The following is a 17189-nucleotide window of genomic DNA, read 5'->3' as shown; positions in this document are numbered from 1 at the left end:
TGAGTTAAAAGTTGGTTGCTTGTTTTAAGTTCAATATTTTCTTTGGTGATTAAGTCCTTATCCTTAACTAATTTATCGTATTTATGTAGGTATGATTGATTAGCTATTTTCAGTTCTTTATTCTTAAGATTTATAGCCTTATATTCTACCATTAACTCATTAAATGCATCATAAAGTTCATCAAAAGAAAAATCAAGATGCGTATCGGAAGTTACCTCGTTTTCGTTGGCCATGAAGCAGAAATTGGCCTTCTCTTCTTGTTCATCATCTGATGAGGAGGATGATGAGTCGGAGTCGGATAGTATAGTGACAAGAGCCTTCTTCTTCTTGTACTTACTCCCCTTCTTCAGTAAGGGGCACTCTGCTCTTATGTGACCCGGCTTCTTGCACTCGTAACACCCAATCCCCTCGTTTTCCCTTTCCTTACCTTTGTCCTTGCGGTAGAAATTTGAGGGGCCTCTCCTTTGATGATAGGACTTCTTGTGGTTGATGAATCTCTTGAACTTGCGCACAAGAAGAGCCTCACCATCATCTTTCTCATGTTCTTCTTCTTCACTGCTGCTACTGCAGGACAAGTCCTTGTTAGATGAAGTAGATTTAAGTGCTATTACCTTTTTCTTATGGAAGGACTCTTCTTCGCTGTGTTGCTTCATGGTTAGCTCGTGAGTCATTAGGGATCCAAGGAGCTCTTCGAGTGGAAGCTTGTTCAAGTCTTTAGCTTCTTGGATTGCCGTCACCTTGGCTTTCCATGACCTTGGTAGACAGCGAAGTATTTTCCTGACAAGATCACTGTTAGTATAGCTCTTGCCAAGGCTTTTTAGGCCATTGACAATGTCAGTAAACCTAGTGAACATGCTAGTGATTGTCTCATTAGAATCCATTTTAAATAGTTCATACTTATGAACCAATATATTAATTTTGGATTCTTTAACTTGATTCGTGCCCTCATGGGTCACTTCAAGTCTATCCCAGATCTCTTTTGCAGAGTTGCAAGTAGAGACCCTATTGAATTCATTTCTATCTAAGGCACAATAAAACACATTCATAGCTTTAGAGTTTAATTGTGCCTTCCTCATGTCATGTTCATCCCAATCCTTTTCTAATTTGGGTACCTTAACACCCTCTACATATGTGGATGGGATGTATGGGCCATTCACTACAATGGTCCACATCTCATAGTCTTGGGCTTGGACGAATATTCTCATCCTAGCCTTCCAGTATGAGTAGTCGGATCCATTGAAGAAAGGGGATCTTTGGGTGGACTGACCCTCAATGTGAGAAGATCCAAATGGGGTTGTCATTTTGATCTTTTAACTCTTGAGTGGAAGAGTTTTTGGCTCTGATACCACTTGTTGCCCAGATAGACAACCCAAGAGGAGGGGTGAATTGGGTTTTAAAATAATTTAGATAATTAAAACGATGTGGTTGATTAATTTAAAACTATTGCAAGTTATTTAATTAATGCTAAGTGCTGTGAGTGATGTGAGGGGAAGAAGAAGAGAGACAATCCAATGCAAACACAGAGTTTTATAGTGGTTCGGAGCTACCCCTTGCTCCTACGTCCACTCCCCAAGTCTCTCTTGGGAATTCACTATAACCCCCTTGGATTACAGCCGGTTGTTTTGCAAGCTCACAACCAAACTTGTTGTTTTACGAGCTCACAACGAACTCGGTCGGTTTTTCCAGGCTCACCGACTAGAACCAACCCCGATTGTTTTTCCGGGCTCACAATCAAACCCTTACACACGTTGGTTTTTAACTTGGCTCACCAACCAACCTTAGTCCCCTTGATTCAATCCCCCGATTGAACCAAGTAAATACAAGTTATAGAAAGAAAGGAAAATAAGCTTCTCAAAAGCAGATGTAAAACAATATAATCAAAAGAGGAGTTTAGAAGCCCTCAAACGCTTTTAAGCTGAAGTAGAGGAATGGCTTCTTGAACTCCGGTCTCCTCTCGAATGAGTAGTCGACTTGAATGCAGGAGGAGGAGGCTTTAATTGCTGGGAAGATGTAGTTGGTTGCAGTAAATGCTGATCTTCCCCTTTTTCGTTGAAGAGCACGTTGCAGAGCTTGAAATCTTGAATGCTTGGAGTGGAATGGTTGTTCTCTGCCTTGCTACAGTCTTCTGTGGCTATTTAAGCCAACCCCCACGGAAACTAGCCGTTACACTGCTTTTTCTGCCCGTTCTGCACACTCTGCGCAGCCTGACAATATGACCGTTGGTGGGTTGGAGTCGACTCGCGCGATCAGGAGTCGACTCGGCTGTAGCGGGAGTCGACTCAAGCTTTTCCGGAGTCGACTCGGCAACTGTTCCAAATTTGAATTAAAGTTGCCGTCACGACTGGGAGTCGACTCGTCTTGCCCCGGAGTCGACTCGCCAACTTCTGGAGCTGACCTGGCAATTTTGGAGTCGCCTCATCCACAGAAGTCCGTGGATCCAATTTTGAATTTTGTCCACTCGAGTCGACTCGACTGTCCTTGGAGTCGACTCGAATCTCAGAGCCCGAACTCCCGATTCTCTGTCTTTTGGCTCATCCAGTCTTGGAGTCGACTCGAACTTCCTTGGAGTCGACTCGGCTCTCAGTTTCCGAAAGTTGGTCTTCTGCCTTTTGACGTGAAGCTTGTCTTGGAGTCGACTCGAGCTGTCTGGGAGTCGACTCGAATCTCAGAGGCAGTAATATGGTTTTCTGTCTGTCATTGGTCGCACAGTCTCGGAGTCGACTCGCGTATTGCGGGAGTTGACTCGAATCTCAGAGTCCATAAAATGCTCTCTGACCTTTTCTTTGTGTACCGCTGAGAGTCGACTCTTGCTTTCTCTGGAGTCGACTTGCCAACCATCGGAGTCGACTCGCGTTCCACTGGAGTCGACTCGAATCTCAGACTCGAAAACTGCTCTCTGACTTTTCTTTGTGTACCCCTGGAGTCGACTCTTACTACCCTGGAGTCGACTCGTTGACCATTGGAGTCGACTCGCGCACTTCAGGAGTCGACTCGTTGAAGGTTCTGAGATGAGGCTTTCTGTTCTTCTTTCTGTTCTCAGTCGGAGTCGACTCGTACTAGTCTGGAGTCGACTCGAGCTCGTGCCAGTGAACTTGATACGCTTGGAGTCGACTCGTGATACTCGGGAGTCGACTCGAGTCTCAGACTTTGGTTCAGCAGACTTCTTAACTTATCCAAAATACTATGAACCAAATCTAGAGACACTTGGACAGGATTTTCACTGAAACACTCAATTGAATTCATTAGTAATCACAAGATATACTCAAATGCTTTGAGCTCATCAAAATCAAATGGGGTTTTAATCAATCACTCCACAGATGGTTTATATCGTTGGGTTGCCACATGCATGAGATGTTTGGCTTGCTCTCGAATGGCTTTATGCCATCCAGAGTGAAGCATGTTAGAATACTCTTGATGCAGGCTGAAACCTGCAAGTCTTGGCCAAACCAAAAGAATTCAACCAATGAAAAGATAATCCTGGGATGCCACTCAACCAGGGATAGCGGATGGCACTCGATGCTACTAATCGCAGATGCCACTCGATACGACCAAGCCACACGCTTGATTGGAAGGACGATGCCACTCAGCTCACAAAAGCAAGAAAGGCTTGCTGGAAAGAAATTCTGAAAAATAACAACTCTTCTTCTCATTTCATTCATGTAGCAGCTTTATATGCTATCTTGGAACATCCCTCCAAACATAGGTAAGACAAAACAGTGCTAAAACACATTGATGGGAGTCTAGTTACAAGTTCCAATATTTAGAAATACCAAAAGGCACTTAGAAAAATGAAACTATGTGCTGGAAAAAGACCAACTTAAATGCACTTTGCTGGGCGTTGCTAGTCCAGACGTGCAGTAGTAAAAATACTATAACTTTCTCTAGGGATCTTCAAATAGCACGAGATCAAGTGCGTTGGAAACTAGAGGAGTAGAGCTTTCCAATGGTATATGGAATGCTAGCTGATTAACCATATATTATTCTCAGAATTAATTCAAAGCCAACTCTATCATGCTGTCAGGATCAAAGGATGACTCACTAAACACATGAGTTGACTCTTGAAAGCAATGAGTCGACCCCCGTTACACATGAGTTAACTCTTGAAAATAAAGAGTCAACCCTTACTACACATGAGTCGACTCTTGAAAGCAAAGAGTTGACCCCTGCTACTCCTGCATCATTCTCCCCAGCTTGAAAAGAACACGCCTTCAAGTTGGAATTCAGCTCTTCCCAAAGCAGATGATCCAGTTTCTTGAGCTCCTCACTTGAAATCCATGCATCCTTAGAATGTGGCTTTCCTTGCCAATGGACCAAGTATTGTGTATAAGTGCCATGCCGAGTCGTGATAGAATGTACATCCAGAACATCAACAGACTCACGCGGAGGATTAGAGAGGCGGCACTCGAAGTCTTTTAGTTGAAACACAATCTTCTCATCATCTCCATAATAAGGATAAAGATCACATATGTTGAAGGTAGGACTGATTGAAAATCCTTCAGGCAATTCAATTCGGTAGGCATTTGGATCCAACTTCTTCAAAATCCGACAAGGTCCAAACTTTCTCTGTTTTAGCTTATTATAAGTACCTGTAGGAAATCTTTCCTTCCTCAAATATACCATGACCAAATCTTCTTTCTTGAATTCTAACTTCCTTCGATGAACATCAGCTTGTGACTTATACATTTGAGTAGATTGCTGTAGCTGATGTCGAACTTGTTTATGGACCTCCTTTATGTGCTCAACAAACTCTTCAGCTTCCATACTCACTCTTGTTTGATTTGGTAGTGGCAAGAGATCAAGAACATGACTTGGATTTCTTCCATAAACAACTTCGAATAGAGGCTTCTTCGTTGATCGACCGGCTGAACTTATTATAAGCAAATTCAGCTTGAGGAATAACAAATTCCCACTTCTTTAGATGCTCTCTCACTAAGCTTCTCAGTAAGTTTCCCAGGGATCTATTCACTACTTTTGACACTATGTTCTCACAACTTTCCGAATCAATCATCAGGATGCACTTCTTTCCATAAAAAAGACAATAGGTTTGAAAAATGTTATGCCTCAGCCATCTATCAGTCTCTTGAACAGTCAGCACTTACCGAATTACAGGACTTTCCGCATCACAATCACCTTCACAATATTCTTCATTAAGATCAGCCTCTAGTTCTTCATCATAAATTGGCTCTTCATCTTCTTCTTCTATAAAATGTAATTCAGCTTTCTTCTTTGGACATTCATAGGACCTATGCCCAGATTCCCCACACCGAAAATATTTGTAGGAAGTTGAATGAAACTTCTGACTCTCCTTACTCCCTCCACCCTGATGTTGGGTTTATTTTTCAGAGGTAGGAGCCAACTTCTTACCCTTCTCTTTCATCCCTTTTGAGCTTTCACCCTTTCGGTATGAACTTCATTTTATTTTCTCTTCTGCCTTCAATGCCTTTTGATATGCTTCCTCCAGAGAATGAAGCGAATACATCATCATCTTACCTTTGAGGTTATATTTCAGTCCACTCACATATCTGGCCACCAATTGATCATCAGATTCTTGTAAGTTCACACGACTTATAAGCTTGTAGAATTGCTCTGTATAATCACCAACAGATTGCTCCAAATGCTGATGCAACTGATGAAATTTTTGGTAGAGAGTTTGAGAATAATCCAAGGGAAGAAATTTCTCATCAAGCTTCAATTTCATCTCAGCCCAGGTATTGAGTCTTGGGATTCCTCTTCGATTTCTGCTACGCTAATATTGTTGCCACCAGATTAGAGCATGACCCTTTAGCTTCGTAGCCACAAACTGCACTTTTCTTTCATCTGTAAGAAATTTCCAATCAAAAAAAGCTTCTAAAGATGCCATCCAGTCACAATAGCCATCAACATCAAGTTTGCATCAAAGTCTTGCACTTGAACTTGGATGCTTCGATCAGTATTCTCCAAAGCACGGGTCAAGCGTTCTATGAACCATTGATCAGCAACACCTGGTTCTGGAACAGAACTGAAAGAAGAAGAACGGTCATTTTGGCTGTGGTTGTTGAAGAAGACATTGTGTTCACTTTCTTGACTTCTATGGCTTCGAGTGGATGAAGCTTGAATCCGCTGATAGAGTTTATTTACCATGTCTGTCAGTGCTTGAATCGATTCTCATAATGCAATAAGTTCAGCTTGCACTTCATCACACTCCGTATCCCTTTGACGTCATAGAGGATTCCTTTGACGCCGTGGAGGCATTGTAGAGGACCCGAAGATATGAAGAAGATCGAACAATTTTGAGATAAAGGACACCATAGCAGGAAAATCTGCTCTGATACCAATTTGATGCATGCTGAAACCTGCAAGTCTTGGCCAAACCAAAAGAATTCAACCAAGGAAAAGATAATCCTGGGATGCCACTTAACCAGGGGTAGTGGAGGCCACTCGGCGCTACTAATCGCAGATGCCACTCGATGCGACCAAGCCACATGCTTGATTGGGAGGAGGATGCCACTCAGCTCACAAAAGCAAGAAAGGCTTGCTGGAAAGGAATTTTGAAAATAACAACTGTTCTTCTCATTTTATTCATGTACCAGCTTTATATGCTATCTTGGAACATCCCTCCAAGCATAGGTAAGAAAAAACAGTGCTAAAATACATTGATGGGAGTCTAGTTACAAGTTCCAATATTTAGAAATACCAAAAGACACTTAGAAAAATAAAACTATGTGCTGGAAAAAGACCAACTTAAATGCACTTCGCTGGGCGCTGCTAGTCCAGACGTGCAATAGTAAAAATGCCATAACTTTCTCTAGGGATCTTCAAATGGCACGAGATCAAGTGCGTTGGAAACTACAGGAGTAGAGCTTTTTTTTTTTTTTTGCTAAAGAGGAGTAGAGCTTTCCAATGGTATATGGAATGCTAGCTGATTAACCATATATTGTTTCCAGAATTAATTCAAAGCCAACTCTGTCATACTGCTAGGATTAAAAAATGACTCACTAAACACATGAGTCGACTCTTGAAAGCAATGAGTCGACCCCCGTTACACATGAGTCGACTCTTGAAAGCAAAGAGTCGACCCCTGCTACACATGAGTCGACTCTTGAAAGCAAAGAGTCGACCCCTGCTGCTCCTACATCAACTCTTATGACGGATTTTCATGCTCTTAACAAGCGCTTGCTCTTGATGGAGGATCATCTGCAAGAGGCAAAAAGGATATCAAACCTCCTGGTGCGAGATGCATTTAATAGATCGGTATCACCTGCTGATTTACGCTATCAAATCTTGCTCGACCTTGGTCCAGAGTATGAACATCTTGTCTCTACACTCCTTACCATAGGAATTGCTGCTAGTTTTGAAGAACTATATGGTATTCTTTTCCAACATGATATCCGACTGAGATTCCAAACCTTCAAAATTTATTCAACTATGAGTGGAATTCCACCCATTAGAAATTATATGCAAAAAGGCAACCAATGAAATCTACCACAGCGTGCCCAACAGCGAGTGCGTAATTTCTCTAATGATGGAGCATCTACCTTTTTCTCCATGTGGGTCATACTACCAGAAGGGTCGTGACTTAAGACTTCCAAATACTACTAATGGCCAAACTCAAAATAAAGTATAATGTCAAGTTTGCCGCAAAGAATGGCACACGGCCAAAGTGTTACCATCGATTCGATCAATCTTATCAAGCAGAAGTTGCTTCTCTACAAGCAAATATTGATGCCATGAATGATCCAACATGGAACATAGATATATGTTTCTCTCATCATATGACTCCAGATTTGTCCAACCTTTATCTTAGCTTCGACTACAACGGTCCTGACCAGTTTACCATAAAAGATAGTTCAGAATTAGTTATAAAAATCATTGATCACTCTTTTTTACACACTTCTACTCATCTTTTCCAACTTAATAATATTTTATATATCCCTCAAATCACCAAAATCTTTTATGTATATCTCAATTCATACATGATAATTTCTATTATTTTGAGTTTTACCCTAACCATGTTTGTGTAGAATATTATTCCCGCCAGACTTGAACCTAACGAAAATAACAAAGAAAGATTCAGAGAATTTTGCCCTCTTTTCGACGAAGTAAATAGATCTAAGGGAAAAGTGCTTTTCTTTCCCTAATGGTCCTCGAGTACACACAGCTATTGCTGATCCTTTGCGAGATCAGGATGAGACCTTTCTGAATTGCTAAGCACTTGGACTACTTCCTTGATATCCAGCAACAACTGTGTGGGGCGTAAGGGGTTGCTGGCCTGTGACAAGCTCGAATGGGCTCTTGTTTGAGGAAGAGCTCTTTTGTAAGTTGAAGCAGTCCTCCGCGCAATTTGAACTACAAAGTCAAAAATTTCATTAGGGCTACTGAACATTTTGCCTATGACAATATCTACTTAAAAGCCCTGGCTCTTATCTAAGAACCAAAGCCACAACTATCTTAATCTCATGCTCCACCCAACTTCTCTCGTTACTCCTTTCTAACAGAGCTCTTTGGTGAAAGACAGAACTCTTCCCTCAATTAGTGCAGCCTCGATCTTCTAGCTGATTCTCTTTCCTTGCATTTTTTCCCAGTGCACAACAGCTAATAGCTAAAGTGACGTACGTTGACATTAGGATGCCCCAGGGGAAAGGTGGCGCAATCCGGCCACCAGCTCTTTAGTCTCTTTTCTTCCTACCCCACCTTTAGTTTAGCCCAAAAGGTAAGGCCCATGGAAAATCATTCTTTTCCTCTCCTTTCTCGGCTCGTTCGTTGGCATCAATTCAATCAATCTCTCTCTTTGAATTGCCGAGTTGGAAGATCTCTCCTTATTCAAGAGAGAGTACCCAGGAGAAGGCAATCCAACCTTTGAACGTTTTTTGAAACTCCTGCTTTGTTCATAAAGGTAAAGTAGTTCCGGTGAGCAGTTCAGTAAAGGCTTCGGCTGATAGGATCTTTGTTGAAGATTCAGGGGGACATGAAGATCTACCAACCGAGATTGCTTTGCCTAATGAAGAATGGGAGAACCTCCTGCAGCAAGATAAAAAGAGGAGTGGTGAGGAAAGCAAGAAGAAAGGTAAGACCTGAAGCAAAACTGAAAGCATTCGGACAAGAGCCATGATGGAGTCCCTTGGTAGAAAGGGGAGTAATTCTACCAACCTTCCGGATTCTCAATGAAGTGCGTTATCTGGAATGTCCGTGGAATGAATAAAAGAAGTAGACAGAGGGTAATAAGATCTCTTATCAGATCTCAGAAAGTGGACTTGGTGGGTTTTGTTGAAACAAAAGTCAAGGAAAACAAGTGTTGTAGGGTTGCTAAGAAATTCTGGAAGGATTGTAGCTATCTTTTCAATTATAGTAGCAGCCCGAGAGGTAGAGTTTGGCTGCTTTGGGATCCCCATATCTGGAATGTATCTAAAGTCCTGGAATCCGAAGAGATGTTAACTTGTTTTTTTAGCCAACAATTGGGATGGATGTGAATCTTTCTGTGGTGTATGGATCTAATAGTGCATCTGTCAGGAAGGAATTGTGGAGGGAGCTCATGAGAATCAGTCAAGTTGTACAAGGCCCCTGGTTAGTGGCGGGTGATTTCAACACTGTGAAAGAGGTATATCAAAATATGGTGGGAGAGACCTCTATGTTCCTCAGCTTAAATCATTCAATGATTGTTTACAATTCTGTCATCTATTTGACATGAGGGCTACAGGACTTGGTCTTGGAGCAAGAAAAGGACCTGACCTCCGCTCAAACCCTCCTCAAGGGCATGCTTAAGGATGGAGTTTAGTGTCTCTCATCTGAGAGTATCACCAAGAAGAATTTTGTTGCATATGCTGTTTGAACTAGTGTTTCTTAATTTATTTGGCATCAATATCTTGGCTATGCTTATATGCCCCTTATTTCTAGAATTCTTACTAACCCATGTCTGAATTTTCACAACATTAATAAAGTTTCAATTTGCTCTGCATATCAATTAAGTTAGAGTCACTCTTTACCCTTTACACACACTCATTCTAGATCTTCTCCTCTTGAACTTGCATATATTGATATTTGGGATCCTTTTCCTGTTATATCGCATTTTGGGGGCCTTCTCTTGGTATTATCCATTGAAAAATCATTCTAATATTTATCATGTTTTCCATATTTCTTAGTTGCATGTTGAAACTATTTTACAATGTAAAATTAAATTTCTCCAAACTAATTATGCTCGTGAGTTTCAATCACAACCGTTTCAACAAGAACTGAATGATCATAGAATTGGTCATCGCTTCTCATGCCCCCACATCTTCTAATAAAATGTGGTTGTGAAGCGCAAACTCTGCAATATTGTAGAAGTGTGCTTTGCTCTCCTTGCTAATCTAATCTTTCTTCTAAATTTTGGGATACAGCCTTTGAAATGGCTAATTTTTTGATTAATCGTTTAACTACACATGCACTCCATTTTACTTCACCTTAGAAAAAATTATTTAATAAAAAGCATGGTTATAATTTTCTTCATATTTTTGGCACCTTATGTTTTTCCATCTTCATTCTTATAATAATAATAAATTAGAATATCATTCTATTCCATGTGTTTTTCTTGGTTATCCTACAGGTTTTCATGGGCACCAGTGCTATCATCCTTCTTTTGGGCATATTTTTATATCTCGTGATGTTATCTTTGATGAGACAATATTTTCTTTTGCACAAAACTCTTTTAGTGACAATCATGAACCAATCAGTAGCCCTCCTAATGCCTCTTTTTTACCATAACTTGCACTCAAGCCCAATGATTAGTTAACAACAATCACATCAATCTACCCGTATCTCCAACCCTAAGTCCTCAAACTCAGCCCACTTCCTTACAAACATATGACAATGACCCAACCATGATATGTGACCAATGTTCTATAGCCATAGCTGAACTTGTTACTCCTAAACCGGTGACTTCTCACATTAGTGGCCAACATATGGTCACATGCTCCAAGGATGGCATGCTCATGGAACATCACCCTTCCGAGCCCACTTGCTTTACTCAAGCTCAACTATGACCCTCAATGGCGTGAAGCGATGGTAGATGAGTACAATGTTTTATCCTCTAATGGTATCTGGCTTTTGGTTCTACCCTCTCCTTGACAATATGTTATTGGTTGCAAATAGGTGTTCAAAATCAAAAGACAATCCGATGGTTCCATCGAGCACTACAAGGCCCACCTAGTTGCTAAGGGCTTCAATCAAAAAAATGGTGCTGATTATGATGACGTTTAGCCCAATTATCAAGTTTGTCACAATTCGCATTATTCTTTCTCTTGCAATTTTCGAAGGTTGGACCATTTGATAATTGGATGTTGAAAATGCCTTCCTCTATGGACATCTCACTGAGGATATTTATATGAAACAAGCCTCTGGTTTCACTGACTCGGACCATCCTACTTATATTTGCAAGCTACAACATTTTTTTATGGTCTTAAACAGGCGCCACAGGCTTGGGTTCAGCGATTGATCTTTCACTTACATACTCTTAGCTTTCATGGGTTTAAGACTAATGTCTTACTTTTTATCAAGCGCACCAAAGAATATATGACGCTTTTTTTGGTTTATGTTGATGATACTATTCTTACTAACACTCTTACTGCTCCATTGGATGACCTTATTACTTCTTTACAAACTAAATTCGCCATAAAGATTTAGGCCCTCTTTACTAATTTTCGGACATTGAGGCTAAGACTATTACTTTTGGACTTTATCTGACCCAATCAAAGTATATTTTTGATCTTCTTCTCAAAACCACCTTGAATGATTCTAAGCCTATCTCGATACCTATATCTACTGGGTCTTAACTTTTTTATTCTGATGGTTTGTCACTTTCTGATCCAACTCAATATCTGAGTGTAGTAGGTATGTTTCAGTACCTTACTCTTACACATTCTAGCATTGCCTTTGTAGTTAACCAAATATGTTATTTCATAAATAGGTCCACTTTCGTGCACTAGCTTATAGCCAAGTGTATTCTTTGCTAGTTGAAGCATACTATCGACTATGATATTTTAAACCAAAGTTCTATCCTCTTCTCTTCATACCTATTCTGACACCAATTGGGCCGGCGATCCTGATGATCAGCATTCTGTAAGTGGCTTCAATATTTTTCTTGATCCTATCTAATATCCTAGAGCGCTAAAAAGCAATACACTGTGGCACATTCAAGTACGGAATTTATTTGGATTCAATCTTTACTATAAAAAATAGGTATCTCACTTTCTCAAGCTCCTATACTTTGGTGTGATAATATATCTGCCATATATCTCACTACCAATCTCGTGTTTCATACTTTGGCCAAGCATATTGAAATTGATTTTTATTTTGTTCGAGAACGAGTGACTCGTCGTCAGCTTCATGATCAATTCATATTCTCTAACAATCAACTCGCCAATATATTTACCTAAGGACTTGCCTCCCAACACTTTCAACTGTTGCACTCCAAGTTCCCGGCGTTACCTATCTTAGCTTACAGGGTGTGTTGGCAGAATCTTTATCTCAACCCCATATTACGCCATATATCAAAGATCCATGATTTGAGAAATTTCAAATTTTGAATTCTGAATTTGAATCTGAATTTTGAATTTCAACTAGCATAAATTTAGGATTAATCCTAGAGATCTATTTGTTATTTCTTTCTATCTTTGTATCATCCTTATTGTAATCTTTCATACTTTCTTAACTATAAATATACATGATGACTACCTTATAAGAGCAGGTCGAAAAAGTTTTCCACAATATTTTATTTACCACATACTCTTCTTCCCATATAATCTTTTCCACAATAATCTTTCCTCCAGCATTAGCGAATCCTCCTCAGCATTAGCGAATCTTCCCATATAATTTTTCCACAATAATCTTTCCATAAAATGCATGCAATAATTCCTTCCTTAGAATTCAATAGTTTTGGGCTAAGAATTTTCAAGCTTGGTATAATTTGTTTGAAATTGTACATATTATTCTATGTAATGGATGTTGATGATAAGTATGAATAGGATGATGATGAGTATAAATTAGGTTCAAAAACCATTGCTTATTGCTATTTTGTATCATTCATATAGAAACTTACATCCTAACCTTCAATGTAGTCAAGATTTTATTCCTTTATGACTGGTTGCAAACTAGCGATCAGAAGCCACTAGATGAAATTTCTAAACATTTTCTGAGTCCACTAAAAGAAGCTTATGAATCTGCAACAACACTTAGAAATTTTAAGAAGAACTAGTATATCCAAGGGACTTGATCTTGAAGAGCAATCATCTCGTAAGTTGCTGATTGATGCTGGCAGGTTACATAGATCATATGCACCTAGATGTACAAAGGTCTCAATAATATTTTTTAATGCTTGTATGTCATGTTTGGTTTGGAGAGTTGTCTTGAAAAGTTAAGGGCATGAGCCTTGTGGAGGATATTCAAAAAAATAATAATAATAATAAATAATAAAAGTTGGAAATTGTAAAATCAAATGATAATCCAATAGAAAGACAAACATCCACTCAAAGTAGCAAACTTTTATCAATAGCACCTATCCATATAGGTTTTCTGCAGACCTAAGATTAAATACTTGCATCAACAAATATTGTAAGCACATGAATCGCAAAAACTGCCTCCAATAGGAAGGACTAAGGTTTGCAGAACTTCCATAATATTACATGATAGATTTGTACAGTCAGACAGCGATCCTTGAATAGTAGACTAGATGAGGAAATCAACAGAAAATCTTAAATTTGATACCAAGGAGAAAAACTAAATAAAGAATAATGATGGAAGTCCAAGTCATATACAACAAAATTATGCAGAATATGACAATGCTACAACAGGTTTATTACAGACAAACTCAAATGTAAACACGTACATGAGAATTATAATGTAATTTCGTGAATTAAAGCATGAATATAGCTCTTTATGAATTATTTCAAAAAATGTGCCATGAAATTCAATTGAATGAAGGAAATATAAAATTCTAAAAGAGCTTATGTCTAAGAATATATAACATCAATTATTTTACAACTAGGACTAAACATTTAGATGCCTACGGGGTTATGTTATCTTCTTTATGTTAACTTAGTTGGCCTTAAGAGCACCACTATTGACTTCATTAACTCTCAAGACAGAACAGGAAATTTCTTGGTATCATGAACGAAACAGAACTATCCATAGATGGAAAATGGGCTCCGTCAAGCCTCCATTTTGTAAACACCTAAGCAATCTTTAGCAAGTCCACGTTTGGCTTAAAATCATAGAATCCCTTTCTTTTAAGAAATCATCAGCAACAGATAAATAGCTACCATATTTGATGTGTTTCCATTGCATGAGTAAGCAAAATCCCTAAACAGGTAGTTCAGTATTCCAAATTCCCCTTGTTTTTCACTTTTTAGCTAAGTAAGTATAGCAATGCATAAATGTTATAGCACAACCATTTGTTAAAGTTACATGGAATGTTTATGTAAAAGTTAGCAATACTAGAATAAGATGATTTTTTGGACATGAACTTTTGAACTAAACAAGTAGCCTAAGTTATCATCCATAGTTACAAACAGTTCCACGTCCAATGAGTAACAAAGCATGAAAATGGTTAGCTTAATAAGTTGTAAACCAATATGAATATATTACCTAACATTTATGCTGTTAACTGTCTAACAAATCCATTTACAGACCTAACGAGCTCCCACCACCGCAACCTTCTAGGTGCACAAGATGCTACCAGAAACTCCTCTTACAAGCTGTCATAGAGAGTGCCTGTGTGATCAACACAAGCCCAATTTTCAATTGCCATTCGGTGTTTTATTCACTAGAGAAGTGGCAAAATACCCTGGAAAAGTGGACTTTAGGAAGATGGCACCAATTCAACAGCACACTAACCAATCAACAATCTATAGGTCCCCCGTCCCTAAAGGAACTTTTTCCCCTTTTGAAGTTAGTAAAGAAAGCCCTCATACGACTCAAAATATATTAAATCAAGAAACACTACTTCAGAAGATTGCCAAAGGCATGACAAACGAAGGCTGTCCTACCTTTTACCTAAAGATTCAGTTGCCATCATCTTCAAGAATTCAAAGTAACAAGATAAATAATTTTTGCACAGCAAAAGACAATGATACAAATTCTTACGCCTATCCTACTTAGCTTCAAGTAAAGTACAAGAAATCATCGAGACATGCTAGTACCAAACTGCCTAAGAAATTAAAAATGGAACCTATGGTAAGCTCTAACTTACCGGCATAAAAAAACATACGATCTCTGTTGAGAGCATCAACCTTGACACTTACTAGTATCTCATGAGTAAAATAACACATTAACGATATAAAAACATGAATTTATCTTAAGCAGTCATGTTAATTTCTTGCTTTTATCCCCAGAAGTTGCAAAAGATTCATCAAGGTAGCCAGGTGACCTAATCGTTCACAAAACTAGGGCATTCCTAGAATGCCGAAGATTACTCCACCTCCAACTCGGAGGAAAGTAAGTAGAAATCAATAAGAATATGTCTCAACCAGAAGGACGAATTGCAGCATAGATTAAACACCTCAAGCGAGGATAGCTGAAAAGGTACCTTCTTTGGAGCAGTACAGTCCATATATTGTGATCCAAAAGGAGTCGAGGAGATGCTTTGTGGGGAGAACTGGGGTGACAACGAGAAAGAGCACGCTAGTACACAGCCATGGCACCTTGCATGACTGCCGACCGGCGTGCTCTCTCTCGTTGTCAGCCAACCACGCCGGCCAAAGCACCAAGCCAGCCCGTCACCTACCAACCTAAAAATAAGTGGGGAAAATGAAAAAAAGAGCAACAAAACCCAAAGGTAAGTAACATAAAGAGACAAAGAAGTATTCTTTGGTTCTTTATATATCACATCAAAATAATCTTTATTCAAAAGAATCTATAAATTAACAGCAAAAAGGAGAGAGAGATGGAAACAAACCTTTTCTTTTAATTCAAGTAATCATATCTTTACGTCTTTCACTCTCAGATCCACCCGAAGACGATTCAACCACTCCATCTCAGATCAAGGTGGGGAAAAGAAAAGCAAACAAAGGAGATAAAGATTTGAAGATTGAAATCTAACAAAGCTTAATTTACTCCCCCCCCCCCCCCCCCCCCCCCCCAAAAAAAAAAAAAAAAAGAAATCAATCAAAGCTGGCCGAATAATTTTAAAAAGAAACAAAGAAAAGTAAAAGAAGAATTGCTAAGATCGAAATCTCGATGAAAATTGTGAAAACCCAAGAAGAAATTTCTAGAACCGGAAATCTAACAAAAGAGAATGGAACGAGCGCTCATACTCCCAGAGACCAAAGATCTAATAAAAATAACTGGTGATTCCTTGAAATGAAATCGTCTCAGACGGGAGATCAAGAAAATAGACAGCGAAACCCGGGTAAAATCGAACAAAATCCACGATTTTTTTCATAGAAATCTTGGAAACTACTTTTCAGATCCGTTCACTATGAAGGAATAAACGATGAAGACATAAATCTTCCAGGAAGAGAGAGGAAGGGAGGAAGGGAGAGAGCGAGAATCCCTTGAATCCCCTCGTCCGCCTTAGGAGAAGGCAGGAGAAGGAGGGAGGGAGATGGCAAAACTTTTCTTTTGCCATTTCTGGCAAGCAATTCCCAGGTTTAACCACGGTAAGAGCGAGATCGGAGGAGACTTCGAGATTAATCCACGCGAGCCAGCCGTATTCCCCACTGCTCGCTGGTACACGTCCCCTATCATCCTCTCTTTCATTTCTTGCGACTTCTAAACACACCAATACTACCTCGACACCCAGCTCAAACCCACGCTGCTAACCCGATGGCCCCACCCTTGCCCATTTAAGCACGTGTGTCCTAACGAGTGGGTGCAATAATTTGGTGAACGTAACAAACGCTACTTCCCTTTCTTTTTTTTTCCGTATAAGACTGGATCGATAACATGTCAACAACAGTGGACGGGCAGCGGATAAGAACTTTTCAAAACTCGAAACGTGTCGGGTTCCGTAAAAAAGAAGAAAAAGTTGAGATTGCCCCTGGTCGGTTTGGTGAAATTACGAGACTGCCACCAAATCACTATCATGGGAAAATGTCTCGCCCTTCGGTGACCCGACGTCGTCCTCTAAGTCCTGTAATCCAGTTAAACACACACCAGATAAACAAATTGTCAGTCGTTCTCAGTTGGTGATGTAAAATAGGGTGCATTGGTAAAATTGGGAGGTGCGTTTATTAGTTTGCTTT

General features: G+C 39.6%; 1 long non-coding RNA gene across 1 annotated transcript in view; it reads right to left on the bottom strand.

Annotated features, from left to right (window-relative positions):
• LOC120112207 overlaps positions 1 to 16059 on the bottom strand; it is a 50230-nt gene extending 34171 nt beyond the window's left edge. Inside the window, exons 1-2 of the long non-coding RNA XR_005513722.1 lie at positions 15902 to 16059; positions 15533 to 15734 (exon numbers count right to left, since the gene is read on the bottom strand). This is a non-coding gene — a long non-coding RNA (uncharacterized LOC120112207). The remainder of the gene's footprint in view (positions 1 to 15532; positions 15735 to 15901) is intronic.
• Between the last annotated feature and the right edge of the window lie 1130 nt (positions 16060 to 17189).

The sequence above is a fragment of the Phoenix dactylifera genome, chromosome 10 (assembly GCF_009389715.1).
Source record: "Phoenix dactylifera cultivar Barhee BC4 chromosome 10, palm_55x_up_171113_PBpolish2nd_filt_p, whole genome shotgun sequence".
NCBI lineage: Eukaryota > Viridiplantae > Streptophyta > Magnoliopsida > Arecales > Arecaceae > Phoenix > Phoenix dactylifera.
Note: the sequence above shows the minus strand (reverse complement) of the source record. Positions and strands in the feature narration are given on the sequence as shown.